Genomic DNA, 15,853 nt, shown 5'->3' with positions numbered 1-15,853 from the left:
CCCACACATTAATGGGTTAGTAACACCTTAAATATTAGTTTCCCAATCTGACGATTTTCATCCCTGATGACTTGATCGTGGAAGGTCTTTGGATAAAGATAATGAAGGAAAATGCATATATGATGCCACCCACTTGTGGATTCTCGATGTAATGACTCTCATCTCAGCATATCAACTTTTGAGGGTAGTTTTTTTTAAGTTCCTATTCAAAGACAATGCAATTGTTGAAGTAATTATAGGTTTGAATCACAAGGTTACGTTCCCCTTCTTGTATTTTCATATATGTATGCATATATATTTGATAAAATGTTGATATAACTTAGCAATACCTTTTGCACTCATGTTTGCATTGGTGAAATACAACCTTGTCTTATCCAACTTGGTATATCCTAAGTGAATTTACCCTCCATATCCATATTTATTCCTGCAAGGGGATATCGTAGTTCCCTAACAGCCTATATGTACATATACCTAACTATCCCCATCGTATGCTTAACGTAGTTGGCTATGAATTTCACTACCTTGGAAGAATGAAATATATAATTCCCTTACACGTGGAGGGCGCTAGTTCCACTGGTGTGGAGACTCAGCCCTGTGACCAGTTTAATGCATATGTTAATTATAAATACTAGAGCAATGTGGCAGCATACCTACCCCTCCACATTTTCAATACTTGTCCTCTACGTGAAATGAGCAACTAATTTCTCCCTTAAGTTGGTTCTATGCGCACCTGACATTCATCCAACTGTCAATGTTCAAACCACTACACAACCTCCACGTCACATCAGTCCATGTGGGAAGGGTACTTTAGGGCTCAGTTATACATGTCTATTTGTTCGAGGTACCATTTATGGTTGCATTTCCTCGACCTCACATCTACGAATCTAATCTCTTCCTTCTAACCCTAACTATTCCCTGTGCCCTAAATTCTCATTTTGCCTCATTTTCCCTATTCTTCTACTCTTTGACAGAGGTTGGGTTTCTCCTCCAAGGGTCCATGCTCTCACTCACACCCCTACCCTTCACAATGCTACCTCTGTCTAGTTTCACTTTGCAAAATAGAGTGAAGTCTCGGCACTCATGTTTCAGGCTCTCGTGATTCCACTGCTTTGCTCAGGTCTCAAACCGTTACCATCCTTAGTTTATAGTTATAGATCAAACCTCCTCTATGGCATGTCATGAATAACTAGGTTATTTTCGAGCACTCGTACAGGTTCAATGGAACAACGACACTTTTATCTTCTACATCTTGGCGCTAACATCATCCTAGTGGTTCTCTTCCATCTGCAACCTTTCGATACAGGTCAAGGTAACTCTAAATTTTTCAATCCAGTTAATTTTTCTCATAATTTTGGTTATTTCATGTTTAATTTTAATTCATTTCCTATTTACTTGATTTTTCACGGTAGAGCGGAAACGAAAGGCATTGTTAGAGGTAGAAAACTCATTTCACTTGGTCTTCAAACCCTTCTATTTCCAGTGCCCAGTTTCGAATACGGTGCTATGATTTACATGGTTTACTATGTACCCTTGTCAATTTCATTTAATTTCACTGAATTTAATCAGTTACTCTCCCAATGTACCCAGGTCGGTCGACCACAACCTTATTTTGACACATCTCACTAGGTAATGACTCTTGCCCCAAGTCAGCATTTCTATATTCCATGCTCTTGATCTTTCTTTATTTAATTCTCTACATTTTACGAGTTGCCTATTAATGGTGAGGTCCTTCTCTTTGTTAAAATGTAGGTATAGGTGGTACTAGTTGTTCGCTTGAATATTTACTGGGTGCGACTTGGGTTACTTCATGCAAATTCTTAGTTGGGTTTTTCCAGGTTGGTCCTGTTTTATTTTCGACCTCCTCATGACCATGGATTTTTTCCAAAGATTTAGTCTCCATACTTACTTTTTGTAGGGTTCGCTTTAGTTGGAAGTTCCTACTACATACAAGTTGTTTAGGAATTCACTCAGTTTGTACTAGTTTCAGGAAAGACCCTAGGGTTCCTTCCTCTACATCTACTTATATGTTTGTTGTTTCAGTTTTATTTAAAGTTAAATAGTGCTCATGTTTATATGCCATAGGCATTACAAGTCCTATACTCTATTTTTTTTTTATGTGTAAAACTTTCATGAAATCATCACATGATACATTTATGTGATTCTGAACTTTGTTCGTATTATAAGGATGTAGATATGTATACTTAATAGTTATTAATTGTGGCCTTAAGTCCCAATTTTTTCTACTATATGATAATAGGTTGTTTTTTTTTCGTGTATACATTTTTTGGTTTGTTCATACCACATATTATCTGTTTAAAAGTTTGTGCATTAGTTGTGAACTCTCAAAAATGTATCCTGTATTATCTTCTAGCTCACGCAACCTTGTTTAAGTTTTATGCATGAATTTTTATTTATTTCTGTCTATATCTATATTAAATGCAGTATCAATTTTTTTAATCCATCTGGGTTTGTTATTAGTATGCTTCTCTTTCCAGATTTAGCTAACCTGGATTTTTTATTTGTGCAATAGTAGATGTATTTCTCTATGCATGTATTTAACTCAAAAAGGTTATCAATATGCCTTTCACATGTATGTCAACTATTTTATAACAATAGTCTATAGAAAGTATTTTAATTTACTTAGTAATTAAAATTACATTGCGGTAGAAAGTTAGCTATGTTGTAGACTAATCGGTGCGACATAAACGTATCTAAGGGCTTACACCAGAAGTCGTACATGTGACAATATGGAACTTTGTTCACCCATATCATGGAATAGTTCCATCATTGAACCCCCATCTTTCACAAGGGTGACATGCAAGCAGCTTTAACCAACTCTCCCTTGTCCCTTTATACATTTTCTTGTTTGGTTGATGCAAGAGGCCAAGCTACATGCATGCATTCAATTCAAGGTGTTCTAACATATGAATGCACATTTTCCTATTCCATACAGTAATGAAATTATATTCCATGCATTCTCTTTATTTATTTACCTCAATGTTTATCATAGATTTTTCTACCATGTATTCTGCGTGCTACCAACAAAGTATCGAAAATTCCACAACTTAAAAAAAATTAATTATCCTACAATTCATTCATAGCATTCAATATATATAAATATATATATATATATATATATATATATAATACAACTGACATTCAAGGTAACAAGATATATAACTTCTAGCATACTCTTCATCCCAATGAGCATGCATACCTCACTCCTCACCCATGGATTAAATTGACCCTCTCTTTCTCTTCCTACCCTCCCTTCTTTTCAAACCGGCTCCTCTTCTAACCAAATAGCTTTGTATAACAGACTAGCTAGCTTATAAGCTTTGAAACACATCATTAACAATTCATTAACCTCCTGAGTAATTAAAAACTTGCAAGAATTGAATAAAATAAACATAATTATTATAAATTTACAATTAGTTAAAACAAAATCATTATGATTAATCATTTTATTAAATAGAATACAATAAAAAACTTAATACATAAACAATTTAACTCAAACAATTAATAAACAACTATAATAATAAGATACAAGTATAATAAATAAAACTAAAAAGAACTTTAATATATCAAAAAAATAAATAAATAAAAATAAATTAATTAAATTAAATTATTATAGAATATCAAAACATTAAAAATTATCCTAACCATAAAAAAACTTTTATAATACATTAACCTCCTTAGTAACTAAAAACTTGTAAAAAATAAACTAAAACATAAACAAAATTACTATAATGTTACAATTAATTAAAACAAAAGCATTATGATAAATTATTAAAAAATAAAAAATCATTTAAATGCAATTAATAAAAAACTATAAGAATTATCCATGTATAATAAACTTTAATATATCAAAAATTATAAAAATATTATAAAATCTAATTAATTCATATCAGAAATTATAAAAATATTATAAATCTAGTTAATTCAAATCAGTAGGCTGGTTGGCTCACATACTTGACATCTCAACCCTAACCCTATTTATCTCTACTGTCTCTCTCCTTTGTAAATCAAGTCCTGATGATGAGTCTTGGTCTAGACTCGAAACATCGACAAAGAAAAAATGAAAACTGTGGAATATCCGAGTGTTGATTCTAAAAAACTACATAATTGTTATCAACAATTTAATTCACAGTGAGTACAAAAACCTCTAATCAATACTTAAATTCTAAAAAATCTATGGCCTACGACACTGATCCACCCAACCTTGAATCGCCTCTGATTCCCCCTGAGTTATGATAGTTTTGTCAGGTCTCATTAACCCCTAATTAGCCTTGACAATGTTTACTTAACATTATCTTTTTCATAGGTTATCTTTTTCATGCCTCCTGGGAATCTTCATTCCCTTGGCCTAGGATTTTTGGTTTTTTTCCCTAAAATCAAAATCTTGATTTCCTCTTTGCAACACTTTTATCCTCAGTCTTTATCTCCCACCGAGGTTGTAATATATATCCATATATTTTTAATTTAGGAAATTTGCTAGAATATGATCCCTCTCAGATTCCGGTAAGTATGATTTACTATGGTGTCAGCCATTATGATTTTCCAGCAACTGAAAAACAACAATAGTCAATTCCTCTCAATCCCTAGTCAAATCACTAGTAATAGTAAACCAAAAAAACATAATTGTTTTAAACACAATAGGGGTATTACATCTTCACCCCCTTCAAACTAGCACCGTCCTCGGTGTTTATTATTTTTATTGGAACAATTTGGATATGCTTCCTTCATTACATCTTCTTTTTCCCATGTTGCTTCCTGAGGCATAAAGTGCAGCCACTACACCTTAACCTGAGCGATGACCCAATTCTACAATACGATTTCCTTGTGCTCAAAAATACAGAGTGGTTCAGGTAGAAAGACTCCTTCAGGTTCCTCCTATAATAGATGCCAATCAATTAAATGAGATTTTTCATGCACATATTTTTTTAATAATGATACATGAAATACATTATGTACTTTAACATGAGCTGGTAAATCCAATTGGTATGCTATTGGACTCACTCGGTCAAGCACCTATTGCCGTAGCTAAAACCACCTTCTAAAATTTTTCCTTAGCTTTGTTTTGTAGCCTCCCTACCAACCTTTCACAGCAGCATGTCTTGTCTTGTCAAGTACACAAGCTTCAGTGATTTTCTTGAAAAATGATAGCATGTCCATCAAAGCTTGTTGCATCCCCATCACAAGTTGTTTCACCGGACTTGGTCCACCTACAGGTTGATAAACTCCCTCAAGAAATTGTGCAATTCTGGAGCGCAACCAGCCTTCCCTCTAGAAATTGTGAAATTCTGTCTAGCAGCCTGTTGGGCTTCAGAATTGCACAAATTTGCCTGTCACTGTTCACTGAAAAAAAAATTGTGCAATTCCTACCAACATGGTTGCTCAACCTAAAAATTGTGTAATTCTAGGTAGCAATCATCTTCTCTGCCTAGAAATTGTGCAATCCCTCTAGGAAGCTAGTCGAGTTCCCTCCCAGAAATGCACATTTTTTCCTCCTAGTTGAGCAGACTGTTGCATGTATAGTTGAGTTGACCGGTTCCCTCCAGGACCGAGCAAAATTGAATTGCATGCATGGGTTGCTCCTCCCAAGGTAGCATGCAAAGGAATCCCTTGATTCGGGGATCTATTTTTAGCAGCTAGAGGCTACATGCAAGGATCATCTCAGAAACCTCCCGCTAAGTATCACTTTTCCTAGATTTTTGGCATGCACGTCACAACCTCTATTTTATCAAGACTCATCAACTAGGCACTGCAAAGCTCACTCCTCACATTGACCTTGTAGCTCTAGCATCCCACATTGCATCTAGGAGCCATCAGCACATTCAGCTCAGCTGTCTTAGGGTAAGCCCGTTGCTCATGACTTGCGCTGTGTTTCTGGTGCTTTTTGTGTTTCGCTTCTTATGAATGTTTTCTGCTTGATTTCAGTGAGTGCTTGTTGTCGTTTTGATACTTACTAGCCTGTACTAGCACCATTTCATTTTCTGGTAGCATCTCACTGTTGTCACATGCATGAAATTGTTTTTTCACAAATGGTCATCGTTGTGGCAACTCGCTTCACAGACATGCATACCTTCTCGTTTCCTAAATCCTGCACCTGCTATTTGCATGAATGACCATTCACTCTTGTTTTCACTAATCTAATCATGCTTTCACACTTCTCATGTTTTTAGTCGCCCTTTAGCTAGACTGGGCTGCCTTGGCCCGGACCATGCCTTTCCCAGCTAGCACTATGCATTTCTAGAAGTGAAGGCTCTGCCTTCCCTCCAGAAATTGCACAAGTCTAGCCAGGCACTAACCTGTAGGCTTGCATTGCTCAATTCTTGGAGGCAATGTCCCGCTGGCCCCAGAAACTGTGCAATGCAGTGTGATGGTTGCACATCACTGATGACTGAAGTTGTGCATTACGTTGTTTTAGTCCTAAGCAGGCCAGGATGGACTGTGCATTGCACAATTCTAGCAGTCGGTCAGCCTCCTAATAGCCCAGAATATTTCTTGTGCAGTTTTAGCAATCAATTTCCCGACCTCTCGGCGGAAATTGCGCAACCTTCATGATCAGTCACACATTTATGTTGCAAGTCAGTTCTCACGTTCGTTTTCATTTCCGACTGGCAGATTTCTTGCCATGAGTGTTGCCATGTCTCTAAGTATCACAGGTGTTCATTTTCCTCTCAACAGCACAAGTATAATGGCCTTCAAGGGAGAAGAGTCAAAGGACACCTTTGGGAGCACAACGTGGGTTGCAGCCAAGCAAGTGTCTATGATATTGCCTACCTATGAAGACATCAAGTTGTTCGTAGACAAGGACATCAAGATAAGATGGCAACAACATCATAGCGATCAACATCACAGTAAGAATCACCATCAACAGCAGCTGAAGGCAGCATATTAGATGCAATGAACGTGAGAGGAAGGTTGTTGACAACACAGAGGTGGAACAAAGTTGCAATCTCAAGCAGATCCACTTGTGATGAAAGAAACTTTGGAGACTCAGGCTATGAGGTGATGACATGACATGAAGATTGTACGAAGGTTGAGAACAGAATGGAGAAGGAATTGCATGTTCTGAAGAAGCAACTCAAGGAAGAAAAGGAGTTTCATAGATGAGAGAATGAGTTGCAACAGGAATAGGTACAGCAGGGGGCGCAACATGCACTCACGGATGAAACTACACCCGTACAAGTAATAGATGCATCCTAGCAGCTGGCACAGAGCAACAAGGTGAGCATTGTTGTCGATCACATGCAAGGTAATGTAACAGCATTCACGTATTTCTGCACATGCATGCAATCTCACCTGTTCAGCACACTCACCGAGGCAAAGACAAGAAGCAAGTCCAACTAGAGTTGAACATGTACATCGACAAGTTGATGCACATGACCACCAGCACACACTTAAAGATCAACACAGACACTATGCATCAATGTGTTGTTGGTTCAGCCGCACCCAAGAAGACCATGCACACACTATCAAACGAGTTGGATGGAGAAGCCATACCAATGCACCTAGATGCAACAGAGGCAAGAGTTCGCTTCAGTAAGATGTCACCATGGAATGCATGCACACCATCACGGACGACCAAGCTTGACATCAACTCACCACCTTCACCATCACAAGCTTGTCAAAGAGCTGGTGTCACCACAACAAACCAAGTGTCAGTGATGTCTTACATGGCTTGCTCAAGCCATTTTTTCTCACATGGGCACATGTGCCTTGTAATGTAACGTCTTGTCAAGTGGAAGTTCAAGTGTCGATAGTTGGATGTAACAGTCATAGAGTAAATGAAGAGTCATGAGGGTAGATGAACTGTCACAAAGGGGAATGACAAGGGTCACCCCACCCTTTGCTATAAATAATCCCTCATAACTCATTGTAAAGGCTTTTGGTTAGCCAAGCTTCCGATAGGACTATCTTAGAGAAAGCTTGGACAATATTGTAATGAGCCTTGGCTTCTCCATTGCACAGATCTAGTACATCTCTTTGGAGGAGTAGGTGGTTGTGGCTGTAATGTTCCACTATCGGAACTAGTGGTTGGACATGGATGTATTGTATGACTGGAAGTTACACTTATTAATATAACAAGAGCCAACATGTTTCATGCATATGTTGTATTGTATTTCAGCTATCTGTTTACTCTAAAGGATATATGTATTTGTTTTCTTACGCATGCGTGTAGAGTTATTTTTGTGTATGTATGTATGAATATTTCTGAAATGTGTTGTTGGTTTAACCATCACTTTGGATTGGTAGCTAACTTGCCTTCCATGTTGTGATGCGTCTTTGGTCATGTGTTACCTTCTTAACTTTGTTCTATCACAGGTTTCCAAGGGGTGCACTCATCTCAACCCCCATGTGTTAGAACCTCTCATGCACCTTCCTTAGCTCACTGCATATGTCACACCCTTGCTACCAACAAAGTTATCTTACTTGCCTCTGTGCGAAAACATGATCAAGGCATTATCAGATGACCCACTATTGGGACTCCTACACCAAACAATCTGAGGTCTAATTAGGACTTCTTACCAAGGAGATCCCCTGACATGTTGGTGGGTCCAGCACCATCAACAACACCTCAAACGGCCCACAAAACCATGGTGCTAACTTAGCACAACTGCCTATGATGAGGATGATTTTCTAAGGTTTGGCCCTTGAATACACATGTTCCCCAATTTGGAAATCTTTAGGAATCCTCTTTTTATCTGCATAGCTCTTCTGACGGTCTTGGGAAGTTTTAATATTCTATTGAATTTTTTGTATTGTCACCTCCATTTCATGCAAAACATTTGGCCCGAGAACCAATCGATCCTCTGGTTGACTCCAACTGAGGGGAGTATGGAATTTCCTACCATAAAGTGCTTCAAAGGGGCTCATTTTAATGGATGCTTGCTAGCTATTTTTATAGGTGAACTCAGTTAGATGTAGAAAGTCTTCCCATTTTGCAATTCTATCCATCACATACATTTGAAGCAGATCCTCCATAATCTGATTTGTTCTTTCAGTTTGTCCATCCGTCTATGGATGATATGTAGTACTGAAGTTTGATTTAGTACCAAAATTTCCAAATAGTGCCTTCCATAAATTGGAGGTAAATTTTGCATCCCTATATGATATTATCATTTTTGGTATACCATGTAATCTAAAAATATCCTTCATGAAAATGTTTGCAATTTGCACGGTTCCAAAAGTAGAATGCCGTGGAATAAAGTGTGCTCCCTTGGTCAGTGTTTCTAAAACTACCTTAATTGAATCATGCTGGTATCTAGTTCTTGGCAATCCTATTATGAAGTCCATGGAAATCACTTTGTGTTTCCATTCCGGAATAGGTAATGAATTTAGTAACCCCGCCAGGTGTTGGTGTTCCACTTTCACTTTTTGACATTCCAGAAACTTTGCTAAATAATCAACGACTTCTTTTTTCATTCCTGGCAAAAAAATTGTTTTCGCAAAGCGGTTATCATTTTCTAGTACCCTGTATGTCCAACATATGGTTTCTTATGTTGTTCATCCAAAATCATTTGTTTTAGTGTTACCACATTGGGAATAAACCATTTGTCGTGATAGGTAACCAATCCTTGCTCGTTAATACCATACCCTAATTTATTTTCTTGTTGTATTTTATTTCAACTCCTGAGATTACGGGTATTGTTGCCCTTCCAACCTCACCTGCTCCTCAAAATTTTTCCTTATGCTTGTTCCTGTATATGATACTAGAAAATAAGCATGCTTGCTTAAGGCATTAGCTATAATCTTATTCTCTTTCCCTTTAATATGTTTAATTTCAAATTCAAATTCACTACGGAAGGCTAACCATCTAGCCCTCCTTGCATTTAGATCAAATTGACTAAAAAATATTTAAGACTGATGTGGTAGGTCACCAAAACGAAGTTCTTTCCTAACAGAAAATGCCTCCACATTTTTAAGGCATGAATCGCAGTGGCTAGTTCTAGGTCATAAAAAACATAATTTTTCTCATGTCTCTTTAATTTCCTGGACTCATATGCTATAACAACATTGTCTTGCAAAATCACATCACCTAATCCCTCTAAGAAAGCATCCGTGCACACCATAAATTCTTTATTTGGGTTTGATATCCACAATATAGGAGTTTTTGTAAGCATTTTCTTCAACTTATTGAAGCTCTCTTGGAATTTTTCTGTCTATTCAAACCTTACTCCTTTCTTCTACAAGGAGGTAATGGGATAGGCTAGCTTTGAAAATCCCTCCACAAATCTTCGATAGTACCCAACAATTCCCATAAAGGAATGAATTGCATATACATCTTTTGGTATTGGTCAGTTTAGGATGGCTTTAAATTTCTTTGGATAATCCACCAACCCCTCTTTGGAGATGATATGACCTAAGTATTGAATTATGGGTTTAAAAAACTCACACTTACTGCCTTTTGCGTACAGTTTGTGCTCCCTTAATGTCTGCAACACTAGCCTAAGATGCTCCTAATGTTCTTCCTTGTTCTTGGAATATACAAGGATGTCATCAATGAAAACTAATACAAAGTGATCTAAATACTTGTGAAGTACATTGTTCATAAGGCACATGAAAGTTGTAGGTGCATTGGTGAGGCCAAACGGTAGCACCACAAACTCGTAATGGCCATACTATTTTCTGAACATCCTCCTCTTTTATGTGCAACTAATGGTAACCTATTCTCAAATCAATCTTTGAGAACATAGTTTCTCCCCTTACTTGATCAAATAAATCATCTATCCTTGGTAGAGGATATCTATTTTTAAATGTTAATTTGTTCAAATGAAAGTGGTCAATAGAAATTCTAAACGTGACATCCTTCTTTTTTACAAACATCACTGGTGCTCCCCAGGGAGAAACGTTGGGTCCAATATAACCCTTATGCAACAACTCTTGCAATTGCATCTTCAATTCCAGTAATTTTGGGGTACTCATATGATATGGAGCTTTGGACACAGGAACAACTCCAAGTACTAAGTCGATAGTAAAATCTATATCCCATGATGGGGGTAATCCCAGAATATCTTCTGGAAACACATCTAGAAATTCCTTAATCACTGGTATTGTTTCCATAATTTATTTTTCTGCCAACTGTCCACTAGTTTCCACCAGTGCCAAAAAGATTTTCTAGCCTTTTCTGGCACTTCTTTTCAACTATAACGTTGAAATCTATCGAACTGACACCAGTTTTGATTTTCCTTTAATTATTTTAGTGACTCCATCAAGACTGACACATGCCACTATTTTTTCTAAACAATTTATAATAGCGACTTGCCTTTCTAACCAATCCATGCCTATCAACAAATCATATGACCTGAGTGGAAGAATGTTTAAATCCACCACTGAAGAATACCCATTTAAATTAACTAGACATTGCTTCACTTGTATGGTCACTCTCCATTTGGTTCCTGTTGCTAGCTGAACCAACCATGCATTTCTTAACTTTTCTCTTTTTAAATTTCACTTGTCTACAATTTGGGGGATGACATGACTTAAAATAGCCCCCGGATCTATTAAAATGGACACAAGTTGGTTTAGGATATTACCTTCAATTTCCATCATGGTATCCTAGTGCTCAGCTTGTCAGTTCTCCAATGCTACGTTGACCCTAGTGATGTTCCTCACAATATCATTAATGGTGGTTGCCTCATAAACCACTTGTATATTTTAGATAGACCTGGGATTGTGTGGGAAATCCCTTAGTAGATGTGGCTCCCTGCAGCCCCAACATTTCAATGGTTCTTTTTCCTTAGCATTTTTGTTCTTTTTACCATTTTTATCAGTGATTCTCAAGCCAGTATAAGATTGTACAGGTAGGGATACCTCCCCTTTGATCACTTTCTTCCTTTGGTGATCCTTGCCAAAGTTTTTGAGGTAAAGCGATTTTTGTCTTTTCATGCCCCCTCCCACTCTAGTGCCATCTTTATTCTTCCATGACTTACCACTTTCATTCTTAATTTTAAATTGTTGATAGCATAACCTGGCCTTCCTTACCACCTCGTCCATGGTCTTTGGGTTATCAAACTCAATTCTATCCTTATAGGAGACTGGTAGACAATTTAAAAACCATTGAATTTTGGCTTTCTCCTCCTTAAGGTAGGGCACATACTTCAATAAATTCATGAATTTATTCACGAATTTTTCCATGGTCAACCATCCCAATTTCAATCAGTGGAATTCCTTAGCTCAGTCGTCGTAGTAACGTTCACTAAGGCAACACGACTTGAATTTATTCTAGAATTCTTCCCACAAGATCATCTTTTCTTCTAACATCTGAACACTTTTCCTCTCTTCCCACCACACGGTAGCTTTTCCCTGCAACTGATAGATTGCCAAACGTGCCTTTAAGTTACTTTCATATTCATATACTTGAATGTACTTAATCATGTTCAGCAACCATGCTTCTGCATCTTCCTCTTTTTCTCCATCAAACACAGAGGGTTTGATCTTCCTAAATTCTCCTTGTAACTCCGCTTTCCTCCTTTTCTTATGTACTTTTGGTGACTCACGATCAAAATCTTCTCCACTCTCTGACTTGTCAGAATCTATCTTCTTCATTCCTTCTGTGTCCACACTTCTCTAGCTAGACTTCTCAGTCTAGTCCTTAATTAGATTTTCCTGTTCGTCACTGGATTTCAAACTAATCTCATTACTATTGTGGAGTTGTACTATATCCTGCTGCAAAGTCTTCACCATATCTACAAGATGGGAGGATAGAGTGTTACTACCTTCCCCTCCCCCCGAGTTCTACGTACAATTCTTCTCAACCTATATTATCTGGAGAAGATTTCTCCATCTTTTCTTAGGATCTTAGATTCCTATAAAAACAACCTAGTATACATCAAAACCCAATCAAAAAATTCTAATACTGTGCATACAGTTACTACGAGGAGGCCCCTTTCTAGGCACTTAGAGTAGAACTCTAGTTCTAATACAATTTTTAATGACTCTCATCTCAACATATCAACATTTAAGGGTAATTTTTTTTTTTAATTTCCTATTGAAAGACAATGCAATTGTTGAAGTGATTACAAGTTTGAGTCATAAGGTTACATTCCCCTTCTTGTGTATTCATATATGTATGCATATATATTTCATAAAATACTAATATAACTTAGCAATGCCATTTTCACTCATGTTTGCATTGGTGAAATACAACCTCGTCTTATCCAACTTGTTATATCCTAAGTGAATTTACCCTCCATATCCATATTTAGTCCTGAAAGGGGATAGTGTAGCTCCCTAACAACTTATGTGTACACATACCTAACTATCCCCATCGTATGCTTAATGTAGCTTCATATGCATTTCGTCTGAATGTAAGCGTTCAAGCCACTAGCTAGCCTTCATGTTGCCTCAGTCCATGTGGGAGGGATACTTCAGGGCTCAGTTATACATGTTTATTTGTTAGAGGTACCATCTATGGTTGTAATTCATCAGCCTCACATCTACAACTCTAATCACTTTCTTCTAACCTTAACTATTTCCTGTGCCCTAAATTCTCATTTTGCCTCATTTTCCCTGTTCTGGTCGCTCTTTGACAGAGGCTGGGTTTCTCCTGCAAGGGTCCATTCTCTTGGTCGCACCACTACCCTTCCCAATGCTACACCTATCTAGTTTTTCTTTGCAAAACAGAGTGAAGGCTCGACACTCATGTTTCAGGCTCTCAAGATTCCAATGCTTTGCTCAGGTATAGAACCATTACCAACATTGGTTTACAATTACAGTTCAACCCTCCTCTATGGCATGATGTGAATACCTAGGCTAATTCTGAGCACCTGTATGGGGTCAATGGAATAATGACACTTTTCTCCTCTACTTCTAAGCTCTAGCGTCATCCCAGTGGTTCTCTTCCCTCTCCAACCTTTCGACACAAGTCAAGGTAACTCTAACTTTTGCAATTTGATTGATTTTGCTCAAAATTTGGGTTATTTTAGGTTTAAGTTTAATTCATTTCCTATTTACTTCGGTGTTCACGGTACTGGGGCAATGAAAGGCATCGTCAAAGGTAGCAAACTCGTTTTTCTTGGCCTTCAACCCCTTCTGTTTCCAGTGCTAAGTTTCGAATATGGTGTTATGATTTACATGGTTTGTTATTTACCCATGTCTATTTCATTTTGTTGCACTGAATTTAATCAGTTACTCTCCAAATGTGCCTAGGTGGGTGGACCGCAACCTTATTTCTTCATATCTCACCTAGGAATGACTCTTGCCCTGGGTCAACATTTAATGTGTCATGCTCTTGATCTGTCTTTATTTAATTATCTACAGTTTACAAGTTACCTATTAATGGTGAGGGATTTCACTTTGTTCAAATGCAGGTATAGATGGTACTGGTTGTTTGCTTGGATAGTTGTTGGGCGTGACTTGGGTTACTTCATGCTAATTCTCAATTGGTTTTTACAAGGTTGGTCCCATTTTGTTTTCGACGCCCTCACCACCATGGATTTTTTCCAGAGATTTAATCTCCTTACTAGCTATTCTATTGGGTTAGCCTTAATTGGAATTTCCTATTGCATACTAGTTCGTTTGTTTAGGAATTCATCAAATTTGTACCAGTTTCAGGAAAGGCCCCAAGGTAGCTTCCTGTAAATATGCTTATTTTCCTGTTGTTTTAGTTTGATTTAAAGTTAACTAATGCTCATGTTTATATGCCTGAGGCAATTCAAGTCTTATACTCTGTTTTTTTTGTTTATGTGTAATACTTTCATAAAATGTCACAGGATATATTTATGTGATTCTAAACTCTATTCATATTATAAGGATGTAGGTATGTATACTTAATAGTTTCTGATTGTGGCCTTAAGCCCCATTTTTTGCTACTGCATGATAACAGGTGTTTGTTTTTTCATGTATACATTTTTGGGTTCCTTCATACACAGGTTATATGTTTAAAAGTTTATGCATTAGTTGTGAATTCTCATAAATGTATCCTATATCATCTTATAGCCCACGCAACATCATCTAATTTTTATGCAGGATTTTTTTTCGTTTCTGCCTTATCTATATTAACCACAGTATCGGTTTTGTTAATCCATCTAGGTTTGTTTTTAGTATGCTTCTCTTTATAGATTTAGCTAAACTTAATTTTTATTTGGGCCATGGTAGATGTATTTCTCTATGCATGTATTTAAGTCGAAAATATTATCAATATGCCTTGCACATGTATCTCAAGTATTTTACAATATTAGTCTATAAAAAGTAATTCAAATTGCTTAGTAATTAAAATTACATTGCGGTAGCAAGTTAGCTATGTTTTAGACTCATAGGTGCAACATAAACGTAGCTAAGGGCTTACACCGAAAGTACTACATGTGAAAATATGGAACTATGTTCACCCATATCATGGGAAAATTCCATCATCCAACCCCCATCTTTCACAAGGGTGACATGCAAGCAACTTTAACCAACTCTCATATGTCCATTTATACATTTTACTGATGCAAGAGGTTTAGCTGCCTACATGAATTCAATTTAAGGTGTTCTAAACTATGAATGCACAGTTTCTTATTCCAAACAGTTATGAAATTATATTCCATGCATTCTCTTTATTTATTTACCTCAATCTTTAACACATATTTTTCTTCCATTTATTCTATGTGCTACCAACAAAGTATCGAAAATCCCACAACTTATCTCCCACCGAGGGTGTAATATATATCCATATATTTTTAATTTAGGAAATTTTATTAGAAAATGATCCCTCTCAGATTCTTACAAATATCATTTACTTTAGTGTCAGCCATTATGATTTTCTAGCAATTGAAAAACAACGAATTTTATTTATTTATTTAATAGTTCTTTTTTTTCCAACAATAGTCAATTCCTCTCAATCCCTAGTCAAACCACTAGTAAT

The 15,853-nt window shown here is 36.9% G+C and overlaps 1 long non-coding RNA gene across 6 annotated transcripts; it reads left to right on the top strand.

Moving 5' to 3' along the window:
* Positions 1 to 767: 767 nt before the first annotated feature.
* Positions 768 to 14,788, top strand: LOC149259821 (uncharacterized). 6 transcript variants are annotated; one of them, XR_016247739.1, is made up of 6 exons: positions 768 to 1,117; positions 1,214 to 1,309; positions 1,410 to 1,435; positions 1,588 to 1,626; positions 1,750 to 1,835; positions 14,319 to 14,788. It is a non-coding gene; the product is annotated as an uncharacterized LOC149259821 (long non-coding RNA). The 6 variants fall into 6 exon arrangements; XR_016247740.1 differs by lacking the exon at positions 1,750 to 1,835; XR_016247743.1 differs by lacking the exon at positions 1,410 to 1,435 and having other exon boundaries at positions 814 to 1,117.
* Positions 14,789 to 15,853: the final 1,065 nt, after the last annotated feature.

This window comes from Pinus tabuliformis, chromosome 6, assembly GCF_031772625.1.
Source record: "Pinus tabuliformis cultivar Carrire ecotype Pingquan chromosome 6, CPIR1, whole genome shotgun sequence".
Lineage (NCBI taxonomy): Eukaryota > Viridiplantae > Streptophyta > Pinopsida > Pinales > Pinaceae > Pinus > Pinus tabuliformis.
Note: the sequence above shows the minus strand (reverse complement) of the source record. Positions and strands in the feature narration are given on the sequence as shown.